Here is a 26947-nt window from a genome sequence, read left to right as displayed (position 1 = left end):
TTGTTCTGTCCACTCAGCCTGGTAGGCTGCACTTGGCTCATGCTACCAGCCTGGATCTCACTCCTGCCAAGGGTTAGCCAGGCGTGGAGCAGTGAGGTGTGTGTGAGGTAGTGTGGGATCTGGCACTGCACACGGCCAGGCATACCAACCATTGTGGGTTGGGCAGCTCCAGGCACTGGCACAGGCACCGCATCCATGTGAAGCTGCAGTTGGACCAGATGTATAACAAGTGGCTTCTGCTGCAGACACCAGCATCTGGACAAGAGGAACATGGTGGTATCCAAAATCTCAGAGATGCCAGGAAGTGCAGAATCCTAAAGAAGGTGTTACAGCATGTCATAGCCCTAGTTCAGGGAACCCCAAGGTCTGGCTTCCTAGAAGGGCTGCAGCTCTTTTCTCCTTCTCCTCACCCACAATGCAGCAAGTGAGTGGGGCGTGTTTTGGTTGGTTTGTGTTATAGCCCTTTCAGTTTCACCACCCGACTCAGGCCTCCAGCTCCTGGTCTGGCCCAGGCCTGCTGCTGCTTCCTGTTGCACGGCCACCCAGCACCAACAGAGGGCAGGAGAGTTATAGTGTTACAGCAGCTCTGGCTCGGAGAATCTCAAGGTCTGGGCCCCCAGAAGGGTCACCATTCTTCACTCCCATAGTCCAGGACTATGTCACCACCTGCAGCTTGGCGACCTGGCCAGGAACATGTTACAGCTCCTTTCCTTCCCTCCATTCAGCAGGTCCTGAGTTCTTGTCCTGCATCCAGGAAGAATGAGGTTATGTGAATAACTGGAGAGTGAACAAGGCAGAAAGGAGCTTTACTGAGTGACAGACAGCTCTCAGCAGAGTGCATACCCAAAGTGGGTAAGTCCTATCTGCTGGCGTGTCATCCTGATGAGTGTCTGAGTCTGACTGAGTCTGGGGTTTTCATGGGCTCAGAATGGAGGAAGTGCATACTGCTTGGTCCTTGGCCAGTCATTTGTGGGTCTGGAAAAAGCACCATCCAATTGGCTGAAAGGCATCAATGAAGTTTTCACTCCAGTTCACAGACTGCAACCAGAACTGGCAGCTAGGCCCCCATGCTTCAAGCTGTTCCTGGCTCGAAGGTGAGGTTTCACCGGGGACCCACCCGTTCCCACCTAGGAATGTGTCTGCTTTACTGCCATCAACATGCCATCCACAGCACCCAGGCTATCCACACTAAGGGGTGTCCACAGGCCCACACCTAGATGCCCTCAGACCTCCTGGTCTCCCCCACCATCCTTCCTCATTAGCATCCAAAGTTTCAGCCTCAGAAGCAGTTTCTAGAGGGGGCCAAGGCAGTGGAGAGGCTGGTATATCAGAACTGCCCTGACCATACACACCTGACCAGGTCTCAACCGCTCCCAGGCTCAACTATCACAACACATCCACAACTTTGCTCTGCCATGGAGCAGGTACCAGCGGTAGAAAGAGACCAGGGAACAGGAGCAGACCCTTCCAAGCCTATAAGAGCAGGGGACTTCCAGGGCCCCTAGAGCACAGGGATGCCTGGGGCTGGAGCCATGACTGGATAGCTGCAGCTATGCCTGGGAGCACAGGGTCCCACCCCAGCAACTTAGTAGTACATAGGGCTCCCACTAGGATCACCTGTTCCTGGACCTCACTGGCTCTGCAGAGCGCATAGCCCCAGCTACACCTCCCCTACTGCAGCTGGCATCATGGCAGTGGCCACTCCAGACAGGCCACCACCACTATTGCTATGATCAAGTTTAATTTATAAATTAGGCACAGTAAGAGGATAACAATAACTAATAATAAAACAGAAAAATTATGACAATATACTGTAATAAAAATTATGTCAATATTTGCATGCTCTCTTTCACTGTCTGTCTCTTAAAACATATCATTGTACCGTACCTGAAACCAAGGAAAGCAAAACTAAAGATAAGGGGAGACTGATCTAGTTCTTTAAGTTAGTTTTCTTCCCCTTTATCTCTTTCTTTTTCGGAGACTACCATAGTGCATGTATGACTACTCTTCATGGTGTTGCATCAATCTCATAAGCATTTTTCATTCCTTTTTATTTATTCTTTTACTGAATAATTTCAAATGACTAGTCTTTGAGTTGATAGGCCCTTTCTTCTGCTTGATCAAGTCTGCTATTGAAACTCTATTGTGTTTTCCATTTCATTCATTGTATTCTCAACTCCAAAATCATGGTTGTTGTTTTTAATAATTTCTATCTTTTTGTTGAACTTCTTATTTTGTTCATGTGTTGCTTTCTTAATATCATTAAGTTCTCTATCTGTGTAGCTTACTGACTTCCTTAAAACAATTGTTTTGAATTATTTTTCAGACAATTTGTGTATCTCCATTTCATTGTGGTTGGGTACCAGAAAATTACGTTCCTTTGGTGGTGCCAGGTGTCCTTGATTTTTCATGTTCCTCAAAGTCTTGCACTGCTATCTTCACATTTGAAGGAGTCACTTTCTCTGGTCTTTACTGACTGGATTTGAGAGAAATATATTCAACAGTCAGCCTGGTTAGGGAATCTGAGTTTCTCTCAGATCTTTACTATGGATTCACCCAATCTATACTTCTTGGATGGGTGGAGAAGAAATTCTGATGATTGTGTATCTTCTCTTAAATCCACAAAACCAAACTGGGTCCTGAAAGCTTTCTGTTTGTTTCCTCTGGGACAGTGTCCTGAAATGCTCAATTTTGTATGCCTCCCAATCCTTCAAAGTTGAGCCTGCTGACTGCATGTACTCAAAAGCTGTATGTAAAGGCTCACACTCACCATCTGGAGTGCATGTGCAGGCAACTGTCTATAGGGGAAAGGGAAGGGGAATATGTACAAAACATCGGGGGTGCCTATGGGCCAGTTGTGGGGAGATGCTACCGATATGGTGTCCCAAGTGGTTCATGGGTGGGCCTCCTGATGGGCTCTGTGAAATGCTTCAAAGGATATGTACCCTGCACTGAGTTTCAAGTCCTGGTTGCTGTGAGTCCTCTCCTTTCTTTCCTGCTACTGCCCTGTCCCAGCCACTTAGCCATGCTAATACCCTCAATATTCTGAGTTGAGTGAAAGAAAGATGGGCTTCTTGGGATGTGCCTCACACAGCTGGAAAAGCTGGGTACTCACTCATTATACTCTCCTTTTCCCCATGGGAGGAACTGCCTGCTGAAAGGAGTCTATCTCGGCACTAAGAAGTGGACCCTGGGGGTGAGGTGATGCATGTAATTGTTCTTCATGCTCTCTTGAATGTATCTACTCTCAGATATTTTTCTCCAACAGTGTGCTGTTACCTTTTCCATTTAACTCCTAGATTCTGGTAAATATATTGTCATCCATCGGTGATTGTCAAAATCAGTGCATGATGTGGAGATTATGGTAAGAAACTCCGATTTCACCATTGTACTGATGACACTTTTGTCCATGGATTTATATAATCCATATCAATTGCATCAAGAAAGTCTGAATAAATGAAAACAATAGTTTGATATTTAGCTAGCATAATTTTTGCATAAATATGCATACTTAGGGACCTTGTTTTTATTTTTATGCTGTCATTTTCAAACATGCATCCTTTGAATCATCAGTTCTGTAGAATATCCCACAAATGAGGACAAATTTGATCTTACAATCAAATATTTTGGAGAAGTTGGTTAAACATGATTCAATGGTTTCTTTATTTTAAGACTATAATATGCTAATGAACAATGTGAATTTACAGGAAAGAATATATTGTGCAATTTTTCTCAATTTATTTAACTTATTTGACTATGGTACTCCGTTTTTATTTTCACTGAGCATCCTAAGAAACTAAAGTTTAACAGACACATATTTAGGGGCAAATGCTTTCTCCAAGTGTGCAATTTAGTAACCATTGTAGGAAAGCTGAGGAATACAATCAACTGGTTGAATGTTTTCAAATACGTTTTGCTTGTAATGATAGAGTTAGAGATGTCTAGATTTGGTTTGTTCTCTTTTCATGTATTCTAATTATATAGAAAATCATGGCACATATTTGAAAATTAAAGACAAGCCCAATCCCTGAGCTCACTAATTTGTGATTATTTCCTATTGTTTTTATTTCTGCTATTTAATATAATGTATTATGTGTGAAGTATAAGAAAACATTTTTATTTGGTCTAGAACATATCAGGACTCAAGTTTCTAAATATGATAGGCCCTGTGGACAAAAAAGTGAGATAGCATTGTATCTTGTCACAGTAAGTAACAGTTTATTGAGCACTTACATGAAATAGGGTCTCTTTTAAGACCATTGTGATGAGGCGTGGTGGATCACACTTTTAATCCCAGCACATAGGGAGGCTGAGGTGGGAGGATCGTTTGAGCCCAGAAGTTCATGGCAGCAGTAAGCTATAATTACACTGCTGCACTCCAACCAGGGTGATAGACCCTGTCTCAAAAGAAAAAAAAAAAAAAAAAAAGACCCTTGTTAAATGTATTAATTTATTTAATGCTTATGCTTATGATAAAAATCTCAAAAAGCAAATATTGTCATTGTCTCCTTTTACAAATAGAGAAATACAGAATTTGAATTCATGCAGTCATCTCCAGAGTTTGTACATCCAACCACCACATTAAACTATCTTCAAGCATTAGCTATAGAAATGTAATTATTTTTGAAGTTTCTATTATTGCTACTTAAAATAGATATAATAGCTCATGCATTTAAGTGACTTCCATAGCTGCATATTGAAAGAAATACATTTGTCAAATCCTAAAGCTTAATTTTTTTTATATTAAAATGAGCTCTGACATCTAACTCTGCTTAAACCGATGAAAAATCATGCAAAAGATGCTTGCAGGAGGCATCTGTTTGATTTTATATATAAGAATTAATAGAAATGAAAATCTTATTCTAAGGCAAAGATATGTAATTAATTCTTCTCTCTTTGTTCAGCATAACTGACATATCCTAAAGGAGTGTTTTCACTGAATATGTTGATGTGTGGCTTAAGTATCATAAATTTAAACAAAAAAAAAAAGAAGAAAAAACTTAGATTAAAAAGTGGCAGTTAGCCTGAAAATTACTGGTCTCTGAGATGTACCCTTTAATTATTTCTGAGAAGGGAACCTAAAATGAGGAACATTTATTAGTGAATTATTTTTAGCATCAAACTGATCCCTAATGGCTTTCAGAGAAGTCCTGGTTTAACCTTGGAATGTATTTCATTATCACGTCAATGGACAGAGCTCTTTCACAGTGCAGATTGAAATTATAATTTTGAGAAAGAAAATGAGGTAGATGTGTTCTATTAGATCAATCTCCTACATATGGTTAATTTTAAATTTTTGTGACACTTTATGAAGTATTAATAATAATACTAAAAGTACACAATCCAAGTTTAATAATATCCAAAATTTACAAGTTCTTTCTCAAGTATATGCAAGGGCATTATGTAATATTTTTCTTGACAATATCTTTGAAATCCAGGCAATTGACAGGTCTTATTTTCCATATTTTATAGAAAAAGGATCTGAGTCACAGCAAAATGAAATGACTTATTTAAGGTCAGAAAGATGGTTCATGTTGATATCCCATATAGTGTTTTGTTTTGCTTTTTCTTCAAACTTCAGTTTTCCAAGTGACAAATGGAGAGATAAATGTGAAAGTATTTTGTGAATTCTCTTTTCATAAATTAACAATGATTTATTTATGTGCCCACTTATTTGGTTGCTTATTCTTTTTGGCCTTTTAGAACTTAAAGATGTTATTAAAACAATAATGTTTATTTTTATGGTCATATGATGAGGCTATAGAAATTCTAAGTACTGTTGTTTTACTGGAGGAAATTTTTTGCATTGCATTTACTTTAATCATGATGACAAACCTTGATGCTTGTATGTCACACTTTGGGAGGCGGAGGCGGGTGGATCATGAGGTCAAGAGATTGAGACCATCCTGGCCAATAAGGTGAAACCCCATCTCTACTAAAAATACAAAAAAATTAGCTGGGCGTAGTGGCGCATGCCTGTAGTTCCAGCTACTTGGGAGGCTGAGGCAGGAGAATCACTTGAACCTGGGAAGCAGAGATTGCAGTGAGGCGAGATCACACCACTGCACGCCAACCTGGCGACAGAGCGAGACTCCATCTCAAAATAAATAAGTAAATAAATAAATAAATAAATAGCCACATTTCATTTAAAGAAAACAGGTAAAGGGCCTCTTATTTCTCTGATAGACTTATTTGTGTTAGGGTACATATAATAATCTGATGTAATTATCAAATACACCAGTAAAGAAAACCAAAACTACTCTAGGTATTTTAAGCAGCAAGGGATTCAATACAGGGAATTCAGTGTTTATGAAATTGCTGGAAAGGCTAGAAGAGTTGATTATGGGCTGGGACTCCAGGAATTTTTTCTAAAGCAACACAAAGTCACTACTTTGATGCCACCACTGGAACTATTGTGTAGGAAAGCACAGCAAAAGGATAATGGAAGGAGATTGAATGAGACACCATACAATATCTGCCAAACATGAATTAAAACTTTTAGCTACGATTAGCTTTAGACTAATTTTCATCAGTTCTAAGGCACCTTGGTTGCACAATATGCCACCATTTTATATAGTCCTAAGAGATAAAAATTACTGTCCATTCAGTCCTGAAATAGTACTAAGATGCCTTCAATTGTAAAATGCAGCCAATTTTAGAGATATTAACATGTTAAAAGGTGTGCATGTTAGAATCAATGGAATATAGTACATATTTCATGGCAGATTGTGATGGTATGGCCTTTTTATGCTGGTATGCCTGGACGTACAGAGCAGTTTGCTGTTTTAAAGAAACATTGATAAGTTAAAATAAATTGATTTTTCCGTTGTAATTGGCATAATGTGTAGAGAAAAAAGAGCAAGGGATAATAGAATGGTAAAAAACTGAAAGAGATATCTTATAATTTACCAAAATACAAACAATTTACTAAGTTAAATAACTGAAAACTACTTATATCTCTTTAGGTCATGAGTAGATTGCATTGCAAATTTCCTTAAGAAGTGTAACCCTGTTGTAAAATGGAAAAAGATACTTTGTGGATGATGTTAAAACACATTAAATCAAGCCACCAGGAGTGACTGTATTCTGTCAAAATCACCCAACTACAATTGCTATGCAAAGGGTCGCCCTTCTCCCTGAGTAGGCCAATGCTTTCACAGGAGGGTAGAGAGCAGTAGAGGGCCAGGAACATGTGCAAAACTATAACTGGTCAGTTGTGAGCTGACTGGAAGCCAATAAGATAACCAAGGCCTTAGGCTAAGGCTCAACCCAGAAGAATACAGCAGGGTCTGCACACAGTATTAGACCCTAGAGATTAATCAAGTGACATTCAGGAGAAGAAACAATCAGTCAACAGTGTGGAGGAAATAGAAAGTAAATAGTCTAAGACTGGAGTTTGAGGTAGACATTTGTTGAGTATCTACTATGTGCCAGGCACTATTCCAGTTGCTACTAGCAAAGACAGGAATTAGGATCACATAAGATCAGTAAAGTAGTATTCAGAGACCAGAGTTCTCAGAACAAAGTATGTTAGCAGGCCTGACTAATTACTTTGATCGTGTCTCCATTATCCCACTTTGGTCTTGTCAAATGAGCCTGCTGACCTGAGATCAGAACTTAAAGGGCTGCTCCCTCAGTTGCTGAGAGGGCTGAACATGTTCTGCTATCACCAGCAAGCACAAGTGTTTTTCCACAGTTATAATCTCTTCCTGGGTAGCAGCACCAAAATGTCTAGAAAAGAAAAGTTGGCCTGAGATATTTATGGTTCATAATATATTTTGCTGTCATCTCAAAGATTGCAAATGTCATTTGCCAACAACTCACTTATTTGATTTATGGAATAATTAATTGTACGTAAGATAAGCAGTGCACTGAAGACTGGCAGTTATAATTAATAGACCCTTGCAGCAGAAAAATAAAAAACTCTTTATGAAATTGCAAATGCAAGTTCATACTCCATACTACCAGTGTCTCTCAAATTGCTTTGCTCTTTCTTCAGGTGCAGGCTGAGGGCCGTAAGTATAATAATAACCCTTTATATTCATTTTGTGTTTTGCAATTTACAAATACAAAGTGATTTCTGACTTGTGCTATTTTGTTAGGACACTGCAACACTGCTGTAATGAACACAGGGAAGGCATTGTTGTGCTGGGAGCTGAGGAAACAAATCCTGAGACACTAAGTGATTTGCCCAAGGCCATGCCGTGTCAAAGCCGAAGAAAACCCAAGGACAATGACTTCCAAGTCTGCTGTGGGTAAGGCCATGTGTTGTAGTATGTAAAGAAGAGCACTGCTTCAAACTACCTGGATTTAAACCCCGCCTCTTCCATGCATTGCCTATGCAAACAAATCTCTCAATCTCCAGGAGCCTCCGTTTTTTCACATATAAAAGAGAACAATACAATTTCCATTGCAAGTTTCTTGTGAGGATTTGGTGAAATAAAGCATAAGAAAGCCCCTCTCTCCTCTGACTGCTTCCCATTCCCTGCCTCCCACCCCAGCTCACATCCATCATTCTTTTCCACTGCCCATAGCTGCTGACTTAGCTGGGTGCTCCGTTCATCAAATGCTCCCCATAATTCTGCCCATGTCAAGGAAAGATCAGATAGCCTTCAAGTGCGTCCTTTATGACTCTTCAGAAAAACCCTTAGAAATAATCTAAACAGATCCACTCCAAAAGAGATTGTGCTTCAAGTAAAAATAAAACAATATTTGAGCTAGGTTCATACTTTTCGATGATAAGAAATGCCCCAGTCTAGACATAGTCATGTACAAGAGGCATGGAATTTTGGTCACCATCATTGCAGTAGCTGTACTTTCATATCTGCCTTCAAGGAATTTAGACTCTAACAGGAAAGACATATATAGTAACACACATAAATCCTTAGTTATCTTTTCTTTAATTGAAGGAGCATAGCTTCTTCACCTGTTAACCTTAAATCACTGCCAAAAATTACAGTTTGAATTTCTTTACAAATGAGGCAACTGTCCTAATTATAATAATAACAACTTTTGTTCAAAATACCAGCAGTGCTTTTCTTACTAATTAATGACAGATTCACCCAGTCAAACAGCAATCACCACTTTCCCTGACACCATTTCTGACTGCAAGTTGCAAGACCTTTATAAAAATAGAATCTCTAGATCTCACTGTGTCTCTCTCTCCTGGCTGGATTACTTCCTACCTAAATCTTGCCAGAATGTGTGTGTTTGTGTGTCTGTTTTGTCCTGGAGTGTGGGAATAGATGGTGAATGCAATGAGGAGTGTACACAAGGGAAATCTAACATGGAGTGCAGTTCATGCAATGGGTCAAACAGCTCCTGCTTCATTGCTCTCTTTCAGTGCACATTTTCATCACCATCAGTAACACTTCTTTAGAGCACCGCCTCCAAGTATGTGATTTCGTCTCTACGCTGTGGACCCTGACTGCAGACTCAGCTGCAGAACAGTTTTCCAAAAAAATCCTAAGGTAGCTTTAGATGATATGCTAAATAGGCTGGTCCATTTTTCATCAGAGACTAACAAGCACCAATTTTTCTGATCACCCCTTCATGGAGTGTGGTTTCCTCTAATCAATTTAATCAAACATAACAGCTAAAATGAACCAATCAGAATAGCTACTGAAATCAGAAATATCTGCTGTGTATTTAGAAAATGAACAGTGTTTAGTGAACTAAACTGATTTGTTTATGGTCTTGTGCTCAAGCCTGTTGAATGGCTTTGGGTATTGTATTATTTGTTTTGAAGCAGGTACAGAAAAGGGATAATTAATTTAAAAGAGAAGTGAATAGGGGTGTAAAATATGTGAGCTACTTTTAAGCAATATAGATTGGATGTTATTTTAACAAAGACATAATCAACACCTCCCCAGTTCATGGTCCTGTTCTAGGAAATATTGAAAGAAAGATCAAAAAAAGACATAGCAAGTGATCCTCATGGAGCTGACTGCCTAGATGGAGAGGCAGAAAGTCACTTTCACAGTATAGTGGGGCAAGTTCTATGAAAGAAGAATCACAAGAGGCTGTGGGTATGTGAGAGGGGGCCAAGGAAGCATCTCTACGGTGGTGAGGGCTGAACTGAGAATGAGAGGTTGAATAGGAAACAGCCTGGGAGCAAAAAACAAGAACATTCAGGAGAGGAAATGAAAGCCCAGCAGAGTATCATAGGTCAGGGCGCAGGATGCAGTCTGGCCTGACTGTATGTACCAGGGCCAGGGCTGCAAGAGGCAAAATGGTGAGAACTAAGGCAAGGCCAGGTCTTCACAAGCCTTAGATGGCCTGACAAAGAGAAACCTCAGAATTTCAACAGATGACAGGATATAATGTACTTTTGGAAACATCTCTGTGGCCGCAGGGTGGAGAGTGAATTTGAAGAGTTTGAGGGATTAGGCAGGGATACATCCAGAAGAAAGTAATCCTCTCCATTCCAGGACTTGAATCATAGCAGTCAGAGTAGAGCTGGTGAAAACGGAACACAGTTTAAAAGTATGTATAGGCTAATGTGCCAGGCATTTAAAAAGTAAGATTAATTTTTAAATTCAATCTGCATGTAGAGAGAACATTTCATTTTCCTTTGGCATCTTTTGGTAATGCAATAGCTGGACTGTGCATAAGAAACTTTAAGTTTTAACAGTAAATTCAGCTTTTCATTTGATGGTGTTTTAATCACAATCAAATCAACAAGAAGCTGGAAAGGAGAATGTTTGAGTTACCTAGGCTGACTTAACAAAGAAAGCCCCTTTAGCTCTTTCATTCTTTGCTACAGAAAATACTAGAATGGCATTTTCAGTTGTTACCATTACATATCAGGGACATCCAAATTTTACTAGGTCTATCATTGAAAGTGAAAACTAGAAGTGATAATGTTAGTTGCCTAGGTGAGCTCCCAGATGAGCCATGTCACTAAACCTACGGAGCATTTATGAGACGTAAGTGCCAGCATTATAGGGGATGCGGTTACTGAGTTGCAGCCCTGCAAAAGGAAGAATAAAATATTCTCCCCAACATAAAACACTAATTTGCTTTTTTGTCCTTAAAAGTTGCTCTTTGAATTCATCTCAAAAATGTGTCACAAAAACAGATTGTTTTTCCGGCTGACTCTTTTTACCCAGATGTCACTAAATGTTCAAATGTTCACAGTTTTGCCATGTACCGAACAGAAGCTGTTTGGACATTTTTTTTCTTGGTATGTCCAGATTACTTTTTATTCCACATTTTACCAGGTAGAGCTGAAATACATTGTAGTTTTCTTCTTAAATATATAATCATACTGTTTTATATTTCCTTTCCAAAGTAGCATTTAAAGAACTGTTAATGAAGCTTTTCTTCTTCACCAAAGACTGTTTTCATGTCAAGGGTGTTACATATTTTTATCTAATTCAGAATAATCATAGTGAGTTAACCTGCTTATCTTTTATGCAGAGCAAAATTCCCCTCTATACCCGTGTGTACATCTGTGAGTGTGTATATGGGGGTGGGGAGGTGAAGGCTGGTGCAAGGAAAAATATATAGTGATTTTAGAGTTCAAAATTATGGGAATACAAAGCCCTATATTAGATAATTTCTTTGCCTTCCCATTAGGCTTCCTCTTTAATATTTCAAATGTAAAATATATAGCGTATGCCTCTAGGCCCTAATCTTTCACTACACTTTAAGGAAACATGTCTCAAATACTTAAGGCATGCCTACTGTGTTGCTACCATTTCCTCAAGGTAGGTACCAAATGTACCTACCATTTCCTCAAGGCCTTTATCATCTCAGGAAATACTGTAGGCTATAGATATTTATAAAACAAGCCAAGTGGAGGATTCTGAGAGAAACAGAAAGACAGTTCTATTTCTCAGAACTGAGATTTCCTAATCTCAGGAGAGATTAGGAAGGGAGACATCATGTTTATTTACAGGAATTGGGGAATTCCTCACGAAGGAACTGATTTTGAACTGACCTTGAGGATGAGTTAATGTTCTATTGATGGGAATCCAGACATTTCATAGGAAGGAAACAGTCAAGACAAAGACAATGTGGCAGGAAAGAATGTGCTGTATTGAAAGGGCACCAAATAGGCACAATAGGCTGGAGCCTCATGTAAAGGTGAGCAGGACAGGCATCGGGAAGGGAAAGCTAGGCCAGAGTGTGAAGTTCTTTACAAATATCCAACTCAGAAGGACACGTTTGAGTTAGAAATAGAGATCCACTGAAAGATTTGAGTAAGAAAATGACTACCATACCTATATTTAAGAAAAATGTATCTGGCAGTTATGTATTTGACGGAAATGGAGAGAGAAGACAGTAGATACATTAGGAGGTAGGGAAATTAGGAAGCTGTCTCTTTAGAAAGGAAGTACTGAGTAGGAACTAAGGAGAAGCAGTAAGATAAGAGCTGGTAGATGCACGCTCATTCTTTCTGTGTCATGGTTGTTGTATTATTTTATTGTGATTGGCAAAGGGACTTCTCTACGTGTGGAAATATAACAGTTCCCTTGAGTGACAGTCCATCATGGAATGTTTCAGATGCAGATCAGTGAGTTGACGCTGATATTCCTGCAAGAGCCAGTTCACGAAATGTAACAATGAAGGGGAAAAAAATCAGACATTTACTACCACAAAAAAAAAAAAAAAAAAAAAAAAATACTGTTATAAACTAAATTTTCTTTTATGATGAAAACCAGAATGAAGTGGGAGGACACTATGGAATATGGAAAGACAGAAAATTAATGAAAATTAAATGTTACAAGAGTTTGTCCTTTATTTAGGTACTACAAGTCCACGGAAACAAGGTCTTCTTTGGAACCTAGAAGTAAAAGTGTTATATTTATTGAATATATATGTGGCACTGTGCTAGGCAATGAAAATAAAACAATTATAACCATTGGAGCCATTAAAGAGCCCACAGTGGAGGGTGAAGAATTGTAACTGCAGTAGGGAATTGGTGAGCATGTCATAATTGAAGCATGTCTGAGTGTTAGAATAATTGCAAACGTTGGAAACACTGGCTTGGAAGTATACATATTTTTCGAAGAAGAAGATTCTCCTGTGGGCAATTTTATTTATCCAAGTTGTTGTTGTTTTTGTTTGTTCATTTGTTTGTTTTTGAGATGGAGTCTTGCTGTGACACCCAGACTGGAGTGCAATGTAGCAATCTCGGCTCACCGCAACCTCCACTTCTGGGGTTCAAGCTCTTCTCCTGCCTCAGCCTCCTGAGTAGCTGGGATTACAGGTATGTGTCACCATGCCCAGCTAATTTTTTTATTTTTAGTAGAAACGGGGTTTCACCATATTGGCCAGGCTGGTCTCGAACTTGAGGTCTGACCTCAAGTGATCCGCCCGCCTCAGCCTCCCAAAGTGCTGGAATTACAGGCATGAGTCACTGCACCTGGCATATTTATCCAAGTTTTGGATGAGGAGGTTTCATTTTATTTCCTAAAGAAGGCTATCATCTGACGGAATGTAGGAGTCACTGCTGAGGCAGAATTAAGACCTGAATGGTGAGAAGTTAGGAATTTTTCAAGAATCCAGGAAGCCTTGCGCCTACAAGACCAATTCAAGGTGAGAACGGATATCACAGTGGCTGTGTACTTCCCCTCCATCTATTCTGAGTAAAGCTCACCTGCCCTACTTTGTTCACTTCCCTTTGTGTGTTCCTTTTCTCATATACACATTTGGTAGTTGATGAAAGGAAAAAAAAAAAAGAGTAGTTTTAGATGAAGTTTCCATACTTTCCAATTCAAGCCAAAGACAAACATGAAGAGCCAAACTGCTGACTCTTTTCATTATAATTTTCTTTCTCTTGTAATCAAAGTTCTCTCTCCTTAACCTCAAACTCTGTCCTTTCTCACGATGAGTTCTAGAGACTGGTCACGTCACCTTAGTTTCAAGCCTTCTTTGACTGTCTTATTTTTTTCATTTGTAAAGGTAAACGAGAATCCCTGACCCTTAACATTTTCCACATGAACTAATAGGAATATTCCTTTAAATACTCTATGCTCTTTTGCAGCACAAGAAAAGCATGTTCTGTTATCTTTTTTTTTTTTAATTTTTTTTTTCTGCCTTATCTCCCACAGAGCCAGGCTAAATTATTAGTCTACGGCAGAAGTTCTCAACTCTGGCTGCACATGAGAATAATTTGGGGACCTTTTAAAAATCCTGATGCATAAGCCATACCAGAAACCAATTAAATCAGAGTCGCTGGGGGTTAAACTCAGGCATCAGTATTTTTAAGACTCCCAGGATAATTCCAATGTGCAGCCAGGGTTCAGAAGCACTGAGAAGCAACGCCTAATTATTTCCCAATTCCCCAAACTGGCATTTACCTTCATAATTTTCTTGCCCATCCTATCTTCTTGGCGTCAAATGCCTTGCAGTGTTTTACCACCTAAATAAAACAAAACCTGCACAACCAACAAAGTTCGAGCCAAATGCTCCCTTCTCCCACTCACTCCCATCCAAGTGATTTATATCTATACTCAACACATACGACATTGGGCTTTAAACTCTAGTTACAGACATGTCCTTTTCCTAAATGGATTTTAAGCTCCTTAAAAATAGGGACTTAAGATTATTCATGTGCACATAGTGAACATTCAATTAAATATTTTGAAATCAAATAAAATTGCCAAAAATGAATGATATAAATAAATCTCTACCCTTCCTATATATAGTGTAGTGATGACTTGTGCCTTCTATTAAAAATCAGTTGTTCAGAAAAGCCATGATACCATTTCTTATAAAAATGCAAGATGTGATTTACTATTCCTGGCAACAGCTGCTGCTCATCAATGATACACTTTGAAGTCAGTATAACACAATTCAGCAGACATGATGATTCTCAATCTATGCATGATGCCATATGGGCTTCAAGACCAAGACAGCATTATTTCTCTGCTCAAACAAATACGCTCCATGTTTTGTCTTGCAAAATTTGACCTAGATTAAATGTACTTTGGCCAAAACATCTAAGTCCTCCCCAGAAAATGGTTATGGGTTAAATGCTAAAGAATACAGCTCTGTGTGTGTTTGTGTGGGGGTGTATGTGATGGCGTGTGGTGAGTATAACACATGCACAAAATTCACTCCTGGAAGAGACAACTTAGGCATGGCCACATCTTTCCTGTGTTCCAGGTGTCCCTGTCTTTCCTCTCTGGTCCCATTTAAACTCCGGGTTTAATTTTATTTTCCTATGACTATGTCCCTCCACTAGCAAATGTGGAACAACTTGAAGGTAAACATCACGTTTTACTCATTTTTATTCATTCATAACATTTACCTGTCATGGTTCCTATCACACAACAGCAATCAAAAGGTATTTTTTGAAGTCATAATTGAACAAAAGGAACAATTTTGAATGGATAAAGGAAAGTATTGGTATGAATAGCTCCCTGACTCCAAACCTCCCCTGTTGTTGCCTATAAAAAGCAAGCATATTTCATACCACGCCCACAGGTACAGTGACTTGAATAGGTTCTTGATTAGATAGTAACAACTAGAAGAAAAATAATTAAATACACCAGTAAAAATTAAAGCAAATGTTATTTGATTAAGTGGTATTACTTTATATTACCTGTATAAAATTTAAGTTATAACTTTCACCTTACTGCGCAAAAATCTTAAGTTACAGTTAACTTCCAGGACTAGAACTAGGATAAAGCAAGTCAGGCACTCATATTGGGTGCAAAATTTAAGGGGTGCAAATAACATTTAATGAGATATTTTTTAAAAACAAAATGAATACAAAAAATCATGATGAATAAAATACCACAATTATAAATAAAAACAAGGTCCATGTGGGATGGATTTGCAAAATATTATAAGAGAACTATTATATGATGAGCTATACTATATCAAAAAATTACAAAAGCATTATTATATAATGCCATTAATAAAACCTTAAGCATAATAATAACAGCCTACCAGTTTTGGTGCCCGTAGTTTTAAAACTATGGCCAGCTATGCACAGATTTCGGAGTTTTAGGAAATAGTTTAACACCAAAGGATGTTGTGGGTTATTTTCTAGAAGAAGCAGCAAGTAATTTTTCATGCTTAGGTTTTAATTAGTGGTCAAAGTGTCTGATGTGTTAGAAATTAAATTGATACTGCCCCCACTACAGTGCTCTAAAGAAGTATTTATCTAGTGAAAGACACATGTTTCCACTTAACTATTCATCCTTCTCTCATTTCTTTAGCATCTAGTGCTGTGCTGAGCATTCAGGCTAATAGTCTGGCCAGCTTGGGGCAGACATCCTCATGAGCAAACATCGATTATAGAATACTAAAAAAGATACAAGAGAACTCAATGGGCTTATTGTGGAAATGGAAACAATAAACCAAAAGAAATTTCAGGTCAGGGTAATGTAACTAACTGGTTAACGTGTACCTTTCAAAACTGTATTGTTTTCTTCCCTAAAAACTAGTTGGCAGTATGTGTTAAATGTCTTTAAAATTCTGAATAAATCTGATGAAGTACTTCCATTTCAAGAAAATTCCCTTAAGAAAATGTTAATGGACATGTGTAAAGATTTCTCACCCCAAAAATATTTATCATAGTTTTTTTATAGTATAATAAGAGCAAAGGAATAAACTTAACTAGCCAATTGCATGACAATGTTGAGATATATACATTGTATAATGGAAGATTTGCAGTGATTAAAAATAAGTTGGTAAGGTCAGGCACAGTGGCTCACACCTGTAATCCCAGCACTTTGGAAGGCCAGGGCAGGCAGATCACTAGAGGTCAGGAGTTCGAGATCAGCCTGATCAACATGGTGAAACCCCATCTCCACTAAAAATACGAAAATGAGCCGGGCGTGGTAGCATGCTCCTGTAGTTCAGCTACTTGAGAGGTTGAGGCAGGAGAATTGCTTGAACTGGGGAGGCAGAGGTTGCAGTGAGCCGAAATTGTGCTCTCCGGCCTGGGTGACAGAGCAAGACTCCATCTCAAATAATACTGATAACTTTGTAAGGAATCAGTAATGACACGTAATGGGGTACACACCGGCTACTCCAAGTGTGTTCCCGTGACTGGCAGCACGTGCTTCCCAGGAACTTGTTAGACATGCAGAATTCCAGGTCCCACCCAGACCTACTGAATAGGAATCTGCATTTTAACAAAGTTCCCCAAATGATTTCTTTATGCATTACCATTTGAGAAGCACTGGCATATGCTGTATTTTTTTAAGCAAAAGAAAAATATGTATATTATGATTCCATTTTTGACTCCCTCAAGTATGACTACATGGAGATAGAAAAAAAGAATAGATGGATACACATGAAAATGTATGCAGTAATGATCTCGGGGTGCTATACTTTTTATGTTCTTCTTTTATTCTAAATTTTATAAATATTTCTATATATTCAACTAAAATATGTATTATCTTTGTTATAAGAAAGAAAAGTAAGTTTTATAAGTGTATTTTATCTTTGTTGTTTTGTCTTTGATTGTTCATGGTAAGTAAATCATTTTTCTATGAGGTAAAAATTCAGGTTAATTACACATTGAAGTTTGCAAAATTAAAAGTATACTTTTACAGCAATAGGTTTACATCTATGATCATATATACAGTCTAATTGTGATGTAGACTATTTCTTCGCATTATTTCCATAAGAATGTTCCTGTCTTTCCATTCCTATATCTTGTTCTTCTGCCTATTAAAGACACTAATATGTTTGTAGAGCAAGTCTCACCCATCTCGAGATTATGCACTCCCTCAAAATGTTATTATTCTTCTTAATTTTTTTTTTTTTTTGGAACTTTACCCTCTTCCATGATGTTGTCCTAAAACTGCTAAGATATGCAAAATTTCAGTGGTTCTCTTTCATTTTGTTTTACTTTTTGAAAAGCCTCTTTTCAAATGGCAGGTAATTACCATTCCAAGTTATGATTACAATGAACGCCCTTATTGGGACTGTTTTCTGGTTTTTTTTTTTTTTTTTTTTTTTTTTGGTTCTGAGACAGGATTTTGCTCTGTTGGCCAGGCTAGAAGGCGTTGTGCAATCATAGCTCACTGCAGCCTCGACCTCCCAGGCTCAAGGGATCCTCCTGCCTCAGCCTCCTGAGTAGCTATAGGACCACGGATATATGCTACCATGTTTGGCTACTTTTTTAGTAGAGATGGGGTCTTACTATGTAGCCCAGGCTGGTCTCAAACTCCTGGACTTAAGCAATCTTCCTGCCTTGGGCTCCCAATGTGCTGGGATTACAGGTGTGAGACACTGTGTTCCTTAGAGGACGCTAAGGCGGGTGCACACAGGAGCTGTCAGGTTTGAAACCATAACAAGAGAAAGGAAAGATCCTAAATGCTGCTTAGGCGAACGCTGGTAGCTGCTGAACACACTGAAGCCCACTGAACCCAGAGAGATGGAAGGTAACAGGAAAATGAGAAGGGTCTGCTTCCACAGCTTGCCTACAGCAGTCCCAGCACATTCCAAGACATTTAAGGAACACGAGTAAAATTTCATTGTAATGTAAACCATTTTAAGACAACATTTTGTTAATTACTCAGAATTCATTAACAAGTGTACACATCCTCTGAGAAGGCACATGGTAAATGTGCTTTGCTCATCTTCCTCCATGGATCTTGAAGAACAAGTAGAGTAACAAGGCCTGTGCATGTAGCAGTCCAATTAAAAAAAACCTGACCGTGCTGGGCAGCTGTCCTTTTCTTTCTGTAGCAGGGATCATAAGTAATAACAATGGGATGATAAATGAGACCAAGAAACTGCTTTTCAGAGAGATCATGGGTGGAGAAGATGAGATAGATTATTGAAAAAATACTAGAAGAAAACAAAATAGAGAGGAAGTCACATTAAAGAGCCTGAGGGCAGGCTCTTACATACATCATCTCATTTAATCCTCATTACAGACTTGTGATGTACGTGAGCTGGCTGAATTCAGTGAGACTAATAACTTCTCCAAGTTCATCCACCTAATAAATAGCAGAATGAGGAATCAATTTAAGTTTAGCTAATGCCAAAGTCCATGTTCTTTTCACAATAACACACCGCCTCAAGACACAGTTCTGATTATGACTCATTTACTATTTACCAAAAACCAAAACTGTTTAAAATTCCTCAAAGCAGGGTTCTTCCATCCCAATTCATGCACTAACTTCCATCAAAATATCCTCGGTATCTTGTTAAAATGCAGATTCCAGGTTTTCTTTCCATATAGTCTCTAGGTCTAAGTGAACCCCAGGAATTTACATTTTAGACATTTCCCAGGAAACTTTGACACACAGACCACACACACAGATGCCTAAAAAGGACATAATCTAGATATCATTGAAAGGAGACTCCTTGTCACTCCTGAGCAAACACTGCCCTGCCCTTTCCCATCAACGTGCCATCGATAACACTGATCCCTTGGTCTGCATTCATATTTCACTGGCTAGTCCAAGGTTCTCTGAGATAAAGAAGAAGAAGGGTCTGAAGTGAAAGGAGGTTAAGTCTTAGACCTGGCCATTAACTAGTGATGTTAAGTAAAGAAGTAACAACGTCTTTGAATCTCCATTTATTTTTCTAGAAAATGGAGACCATAACTCCTGCCTCAACTGCCTCACATGGGGATTATGAGGAAAACAATAAGAAGATTTAATAAAAATGGACTCAGACTGTTACTGATTTTCCATACAGGTGCTAGTAATTGGGTGAGTAGAGGATATGAGAAATGAAGAGCCCTGGAATTGAAGTCAGATGTGAATCAGAATTCTGACTCCCCCTCTCATTAGCTGTGTAACCTTGAACACTTAATCTCACAAAACCACGGTTTCTTTTTCTGTAAAAAAAGAATGACAGACTGGGTGCGGTGACTCAGACCTGTAATCCCAGCACTTTGGGAGGCTGAGGTGGGCGAATCACGAGGTCAGGGGTTCGAGACCAGCCTGGCCAACATGGTGAAACCCCATCTCTACTAAAAATACAAAAAACTGCCAGGCGTGGTGGTGGGCACCTGTAATCCCAACTACTCGGGAGGCTGAGGCAGGAGAATCATTTGAACGCCAGAGGTGGAGGTTGCAGTGAGCCATTGCACTCCAGCCTGGGTGATACGGTGAGGCTCCATCTCGAAAAAATAAATAAATAAATAAAATAACAAAAATGCATGCCCAGTAGCAGGAATGGAAGTAGCCTAAACTACCATCCACAGGGGACCAGCTAAATAAGGATGCTCTGCCTGTACAGTCAGAGAGGAGCGCCTTCTACTCTCTTCAGGTTTCCGTGCAAAGGAGTTTTTTAAGCACCCTGATGATCTTGCTTTTTCCCTTGACTCGCTCCACCTGTGAGAAGGTGGTATCACTTATCTGACTGGTAGATCTTGTCTCAACTGTACTTTTCATTTTGGGAATTGCTGTAGGCTACACAACAAGATCTATATGCACAGCTTCAGTAATAACAAGCCTGCTTGACTATTCACATGAAACTCTAACTTCTAGTCTTGCCTCTGTCTGCAATAAAATTAAATTTGTGGCCTCCTTATGCCAATTATTTGTTTTCCTTCTCAAACTCTTCAGAACCCAGGGGAAGGGGGCAGAGATAGAGGGGCACGATTTATTGGTCTGTCAAAAATCATATATATATATATATATATATAAAACTATGTAGCTGTAAACAAACAAACAGACAAAAATATAGAGGTGAAGCCATATGTACCTATTGTCACTTAAAGTACTTTAGGATATGCTGTTAAGGGAAAACTCTCAGGTCCAGAGCAGAGTATTTAGTGTACACTTATTTGGATAGAAATAAAGGATGCATACAATGAAATGCACATACATTTAATGAGAATATTACCAGGAAAATAAACAGGAACCTTTTACTCTGCTTGCTCTTGGGGATAGACTGAGAGATTGAAGTGAGATGAGGAGTTATTTTTCATTGTATATGATCTAACATTTTTAATTTTTAGTTACACTTACCTCATTTTGTAAATAAAAAATATACAAGGCGAGGCATGGGGGCTCATGCCTGTAATCCCAGCACTTTGGGAAGTTGAGGTGGGCAAATCACTTGAGGTCAGGAGTTCAAGACCAACTTGGTCGACATGGTGAAACCCCGTCTCCAGTAAAAATATTTTTAAAAAATAGCTGGGTGTGGTGGTGCGCACCTGTAATCCCAGCTACTCGGGAGGCTGAGGCAAGAAAATCGCTTGAACCTGGGAGGCAGAGGTTGCAGTGGGCCGAGATCATGTCACTGCACTCCAGCCTGGGTGACAGAGTGAGACTCCAGCTCAAAAATAAAAAAATAAAAAAAATACAAGAAGTGCACATCCTTCACATTGTTGTGTTGAGGAGTAAGCAATATTGCACAGTAGAGTCAATAAATTTTGCTCTCCTTTCTTCATGCTTCTGCCTGAAAGTCAGCTTCCCCTTGACAATAGTACTCCTTTGAGATCATTGGAGGTCACATTCTTAGAACATTGTGCTCTGACTTCTCTTAGTCTTACTTAATATATCCCTCGTCATAGGAGGCTTTCCCCCACCAGAAAGCAAGCTACAGAATAGCAAGGGACCAAGGAACTGTAGCCCTCCCAGCAGCTAGCTCAGTCTCTTTAGCATAGCAGAGAGCCAACAGGTTTACAACACTAAAGAGTGCACGAGGCTCTTAGTGCCCAGGCCCATCATCTACTCTGATTGCTGTAGAATTGAAATTGGTACAAAGAAAGCCTTTGCATGACTCCACTTAGTAGAAAGCACTGCTTCAAAGAGCAACTGAAACTTCCTGACAGAACACGGACCCAGCATGTGACATTATGTGCAAAATCACCACATGCGTGCTGCTCCTAACCACCATCCTCTCCCAACATGATATTTTAAATGGAAGCATATGGCTAACACAAAACAAATCTGATTTCTTTCCTCTGTGTGTTTGGTGACTATTTATTTATCTGAATTTAAGAAAGAATAAAATACAAATGACCAAAACAAGGGAAAATCAGTTTCAAGATCCTTTGACGTTTTTTACCTTGGGCATGGTTACAAAGTTATGCATTCATACTGCAGGCTGAAAAGTTTGGCTACAGTCCATCTTAGATGATGGAGGGCTCTGGTTGAAAGACCGAGGACTAGAAAGTTAGACAGAATGGGTTCAAATCTTAACTACATCCTCGGCATGTCTGTGGTGTATCCTCTCTAAGCCTTGGTTTCCACTGCTTTGAAATTAGAATAACACCTACCTTGAAGGTACAAATAGAACAACATCTGTAAAACACCAGACAGATGCCCTGTATATGGTTATAGTGATTAATACAGAAATTAATTTATAAACAATAATAGAATGGAGTATGCTTACAATCATGTATTCAGTTATTCATTTTATCTTTTCCACTGGTCTGTGGATCTCTTAGAGGGTTCTGACTTTCCTTTCTTCATTTTTATGACTCTAGCACTGAGCACATTGTCTTGTTATTCCATTCCTCAATGAACATTTTGAATGAATGAGAAAGAGAATTGGAAGTAACTTCAAACCTGCTAACCAGTGTTATTTTTAACCATTCCCAACATGAACCTGTGTATCCGTGCCTGAGATCTCTTTCCTCTTCTTTTTTTTTTTTTTCCGAGACAGAGTTTCACTCTTGTTACCCAGGCTGGAGTACAATGGTACAATCTCAGCTCACTGAAACCTCCGCCTCTCGGGTTCAAATAATTCTCCTGCCTCAGCCTCCCAGGTAGCTGGGATTACAGGCATGCACCACCATGCCTGGCTGATTTTGTATTTTTAGTAGAGATGGGGTTTCTCCATGTTGGCCAGGCTGGTCTCAAACTCCCCAACTCAGGTGATCCACCTGCCTTGGCCTCCCAAAATGATGGGATTACAGGCGTGAGCCACTGCGCCCAGCCTCCTCTTTCTTTTAACATAGCATACTCAATACCAGGAAGAGGAAGAAAATCAGGCCAATTGCATGGAAATAGGTACTAATTCCTTCAAGATATCAGAAAAGAAGAAGAAGAAGAAAAAAAAGAGGAAAAAGAGATGAAGAAGAAGAAGAAGAGGAGGAGGAGGAGGAGGAGGAGGAAGGAGAAGAAGAAGACAAGCTAGAAGCATGTTCCTTAAGTTGAGAAACCAAGTTATCTGAAAGTATTTTTTAGCAATATGTAATTTGAATCTCCCTACTTCAAACCCATGGATACCTTTTGGGGGTCAATCTATATTTTGAATAACTTGTTTTGGGACATATAAAAGAACATTTGAAAAAATAATTAAAGTATAAAATTTGATCTTGCTAAATGGGGTTTGCCATAGAAACCTGATTATTTCAATTCCTCAAGTATACAGTAAACTTCTATCTGCTAGGTGTTATTAAATACAGAAAAATTCAACATGGTTAAGATATGACCCTATTTTACAAATATTATGATTGTCACCTGGTAAAAAGGACACATCTTCCTGCTCTACTTTTCTTTCTTGGAATTTGTGAAGGTCTTGTTAACGTGTTTAAAACAGCTACTCCAACCCATCCTCCCTCATTAACCCACATTTCTAATAAAATTCTACATAATGCAAAAGACAATTTTTAAATTTTTTATCAATCAACAAAGATTTACTTTGCAATTATGTACTACGAGCCCAGTTTCGCTAAAATATAGACACAGAGCTATGTGCCTTGAATACCTACAAGACATCTAGGTACTAGCCTGTGTATTTGTTTGTTTGTTTTTGTTTTCTGTTTTTGTTTTGAGACGGAATCTCACTCTATTGCCCAGGCTGGAGTGCAACAGCACGATCTCGGCTCACCGCAACCTCTGCCACCCGGGTTCAAGCGATTCTCCTGCCTCAGCCTCCCGAGTAACTGGGATTACAGGCACCTGCCACCACGCCCAGCTAATTTTTGTATTTTTAGTAGAGACAGGGTTTCACCATCTTGGCCAGGCTGTTCTTGAACTCCTGACATCATGATCCACCCGCTTCGGCCTCCCAAAGTTCTGGGATTAGCCTGTGTATTTTTTAAATGCATGTACTTAAAAGTAAAGCAATGTTTGTTTTAAAAACACACAAAAATATAGAGTACTGTCTATTTATTCAAATTAAAAATGGATTATTTATTGAAATATAATTTACATACACTATACAGTTTGATGATTTTGACAGATGCATATACTTGTGTAAATGCCACATTCCTAACAAGATATAAACTTTCCGTCACCCCAGAAATTTCCCTCACGCCTTATCTCAATCAGTCCCCACCCTCACACTCGCCAGAGGCAACCACTGCTCTGATTTATACCATTCTGTATTTTATTTATGTACTCTAGAACTTCTTATAAGTAGAATTATACAGTGCGTACTCTTCATAGCTTGTTTTTTTTCTTTTTTCTTTTTTCTTTTTTTTTTTTGTTCAGCACTATGCCTTTGAGATTATTCATGGTTTTACCTATATCAGTTGTTCTTTTTATTGTTGAGTAATACTCCATTATATGACTATACCACTGTCTGTTTACTCATTCTTCTGTTGATGGATGTGAGTAATTTCTTATTCTGGGCTATTACAAATGAAGACATTATAAGCATTCTTACTGTAGCTTTATAGCAAGACTTGAGATCGTGTAAATGTGGTGCTGTAAATCTTTTTTTAAAGATTATTTTGGGCCGGATGTGGTGGCTCATGCCTGTAATCCCAGCACTTTGGGAGGCCGAGGCAGGCGGATCACGAAGTCCGGAGATCCAGACCATCCTGGCTAACACGGTGAAACACGGTCTCTACAAAAAAAATCCAAAAAAAAAAAAAAAAAAATAGCCAGGCGTGGTGGCAGGCGCCTGTAGTCCCAGCTACTCGGGAGGCTGAGGCAGGAGAACGGTGTGAACCCGGAAGGCAGAGCTTGCAGTGAGCCGGGATCCTGCCACTGTACTCCAGCCTGGGCAACTCCAGAGCGAGACTCCATCTCAAAATAAATAAATAAATAAATAAATAAATAAATAAATAAATAAATAAAAATTTAAAAAATTTAAAAAAATTTAAAAAGAAATTATTTTGGCTGTTTTCGGGGTATATAAGTTTTAAAATCAGTTTGTTTCTACCGAAAAAAAAAAAAAAAAAGGAAAATGCGCTGCAATCTTGATTGCAATGGCATGGAATCTGTAGAACAATTTGGGGTCATTTATGTCTTAAAAATATTGAATCTTCCAATTAATGGAGATGGTGTATCTCCCTACTTAGTTAATCTTTATTTAATTTATAAAACTTTTCACTTTCTTTAGCAAAGTACTACAGTTTTAAAATCATTGATTTGCATATACCTTGTTAAATGCATCACAAAATAGTTTGTATGCAATTGTAAATGACCTGGTTTTATAGATGAAGTGTAAAACTACAATTGATTTTCATACATTGATTTGTATCCTGAGACATCATCAAATTCATTTATTAGTTCTAATAGATTTCATGTAGATTTCTTTGAGTTGTTATGAACACAGATTATGTTATCTGACATTTTACTTTCTCCTTTCCAATGTGCAAAATTTTTACTTTTTTTTTTTTTCCGTATTGCACTGGAGAAGATCCCTATTACAAATGTTTAATACAAGTGGTAGGAGAAGATATGCTCGCCTTATCCTGATCTTATGGCAATCGAGTCTTTCATATTAATGTGATGCTACTTTTAGGTTTTTTCAAAAATATTCTTCATTAAGTTGAAGAAGTTGCCTTCCATTCTTAGTTTGCTGAGATTATTTATTTATTTATTTTAATCTTAAATAGGCTGTGAATTTTGCCAGTGTTGTTTATTGAGATGATCATGACTTTACTCCCTTATTTTGTTAACATGAAGAAATATATTAAATCATTTAAAAACATTAAATGATTCTTACATTCCTAGTGTAAATCTACTTAGTCATGATGTATTATGATTTTTTATATATGGTAGGATTTGACTAGTTAACATTTTGTTTAAAATTTTTTATCTCTATGCTCATGAAAAATATTAATCTGTAATTTTTTTTCATAATATTTTTTCAATTATTTTGGTATGAGGGTTACATTGACCTCATTAACTTAGCTGAAAAATTTTGACTTCTTTGTCTTTTCTTCACATTCTCTTTTTTTATTTTTTATTTTACTTAAAATTCTGGGATACATGTGCTGAATGTGAACATTTGTTACCTTGGTATACATGTGCCATGGTGGTTTACTGCAACCATCAACCTGTCGTTAGGTTTTAAGCTCCACATGCATTAGACATTTGTCCTCATGCTCTCCCTCTCCTTGGCCCCAACCTCATGACATGCCCCAGTGTATGATGCTCCCCTCCCTGTATCCATGTGTTCTCATTGTTCAATTCCCACTTATGAGTGAGAACATACGATGTTTGGTTGTCTGTTCCTGTGTTAATTTGCTGAGGATGATGGTTTCCAGCTTCATCCATGTCCCTGCAAAGGACATAAACCCATCCTTTTTTATGGCTGCATAGTATTCCATGGTGCAGATGTGCCACACTTTCTTCATCCAGTCTATCATTGATGGGCATTTGGGTTGATTCCAAGTCTTTGCTATTGTAAATAGTGCTGTAATAAACATATGTATGCATGTGTCTTTATAGTAGAATGATTTATAATCCTTTGGGTATATACCTGGTAATAGGATTGCTGGGTCAAATGGTATTTCTGGTTCTAGATCCTTGAGGAATTGCCACACTGTCTGCTACAGTGGTTGAGCTAATTTACACTCCTATCAGCAGTGTAAAAGCATTCTTATTTCTCGAATCCTCACCAACTGTTGTTTCCTGACTTTTTAATGATCGCCATTCTAACTGGAGTGAAACGGTATCCCATTGTGGTTTTGAATTGCATTTCTGTAATGACTAGTGATAAACATTTTTTTTCATGTTTGTTGGTCACATAAATATCTTCTTTCAGGGAGTGTCTGTTCATATCCTTCACCCACTTTTTTATGGGGTTGTTTGTTTTTTTCTTGTAAATTGATTTAAGTTCCTTGTAGATTCTATCAGACCTTTGTCAGATAGATAGATTC

At 38.5% G+C, this 26947-nt stretch overlaps 2 long non-coding RNA genes across 2 annotated transcripts in view; one reads left to right on the top strand and one right to left on the bottom strand.

Moving 5' to 3' along the window:
- The window catches only part of LOC139361762 (uncharacterized), a 44363-nt gene extending 34694 nt beyond the window's left edge, over positions 1 to 9669 (top strand). The window contains exons 2-3 of the long non-coding RNA XR_011619374.1: positions 8103 to 8255; positions 9344 to 9669. This is a non-coding gene — a long non-coding RNA (uncharacterized lncRNA). The remainder of the gene's footprint in view (positions 1 to 8102; positions 8256 to 9343) is intronic.
- The window catches only part of LOC139361763 (uncharacterized), an 87855-nt gene continuing 61694 nt past the window's right edge, over positions 787 to 26947 (bottom strand). The window contains exons 2-3 of the long non-coding RNA XR_011619375.1: positions 4234 to 4397; positions 787 to 3448 (exon numbers count right to left, since the gene is read on the bottom strand). This is a non-coding gene — a long non-coding RNA (uncharacterized lncRNA). The remainder of the gene's footprint in view (positions 3449 to 4233; positions 4398 to 26947) is intronic.

The sequence above is a fragment of the Macaca nemestrina genome, chromosome 2, assembly GCF_043159975.1.
Source record: "Macaca nemestrina isolate mMacNem1 chromosome 2, mMacNem.hap1, whole genome shotgun sequence".
Lineage (NCBI taxonomy): Eukaryota > Metazoa > Chordata > Mammalia > Primates > Cercopithecidae > Macaca > Macaca nemestrina.
This window is presented reverse-complemented; position numbering and strand designations above follow the sequence as displayed.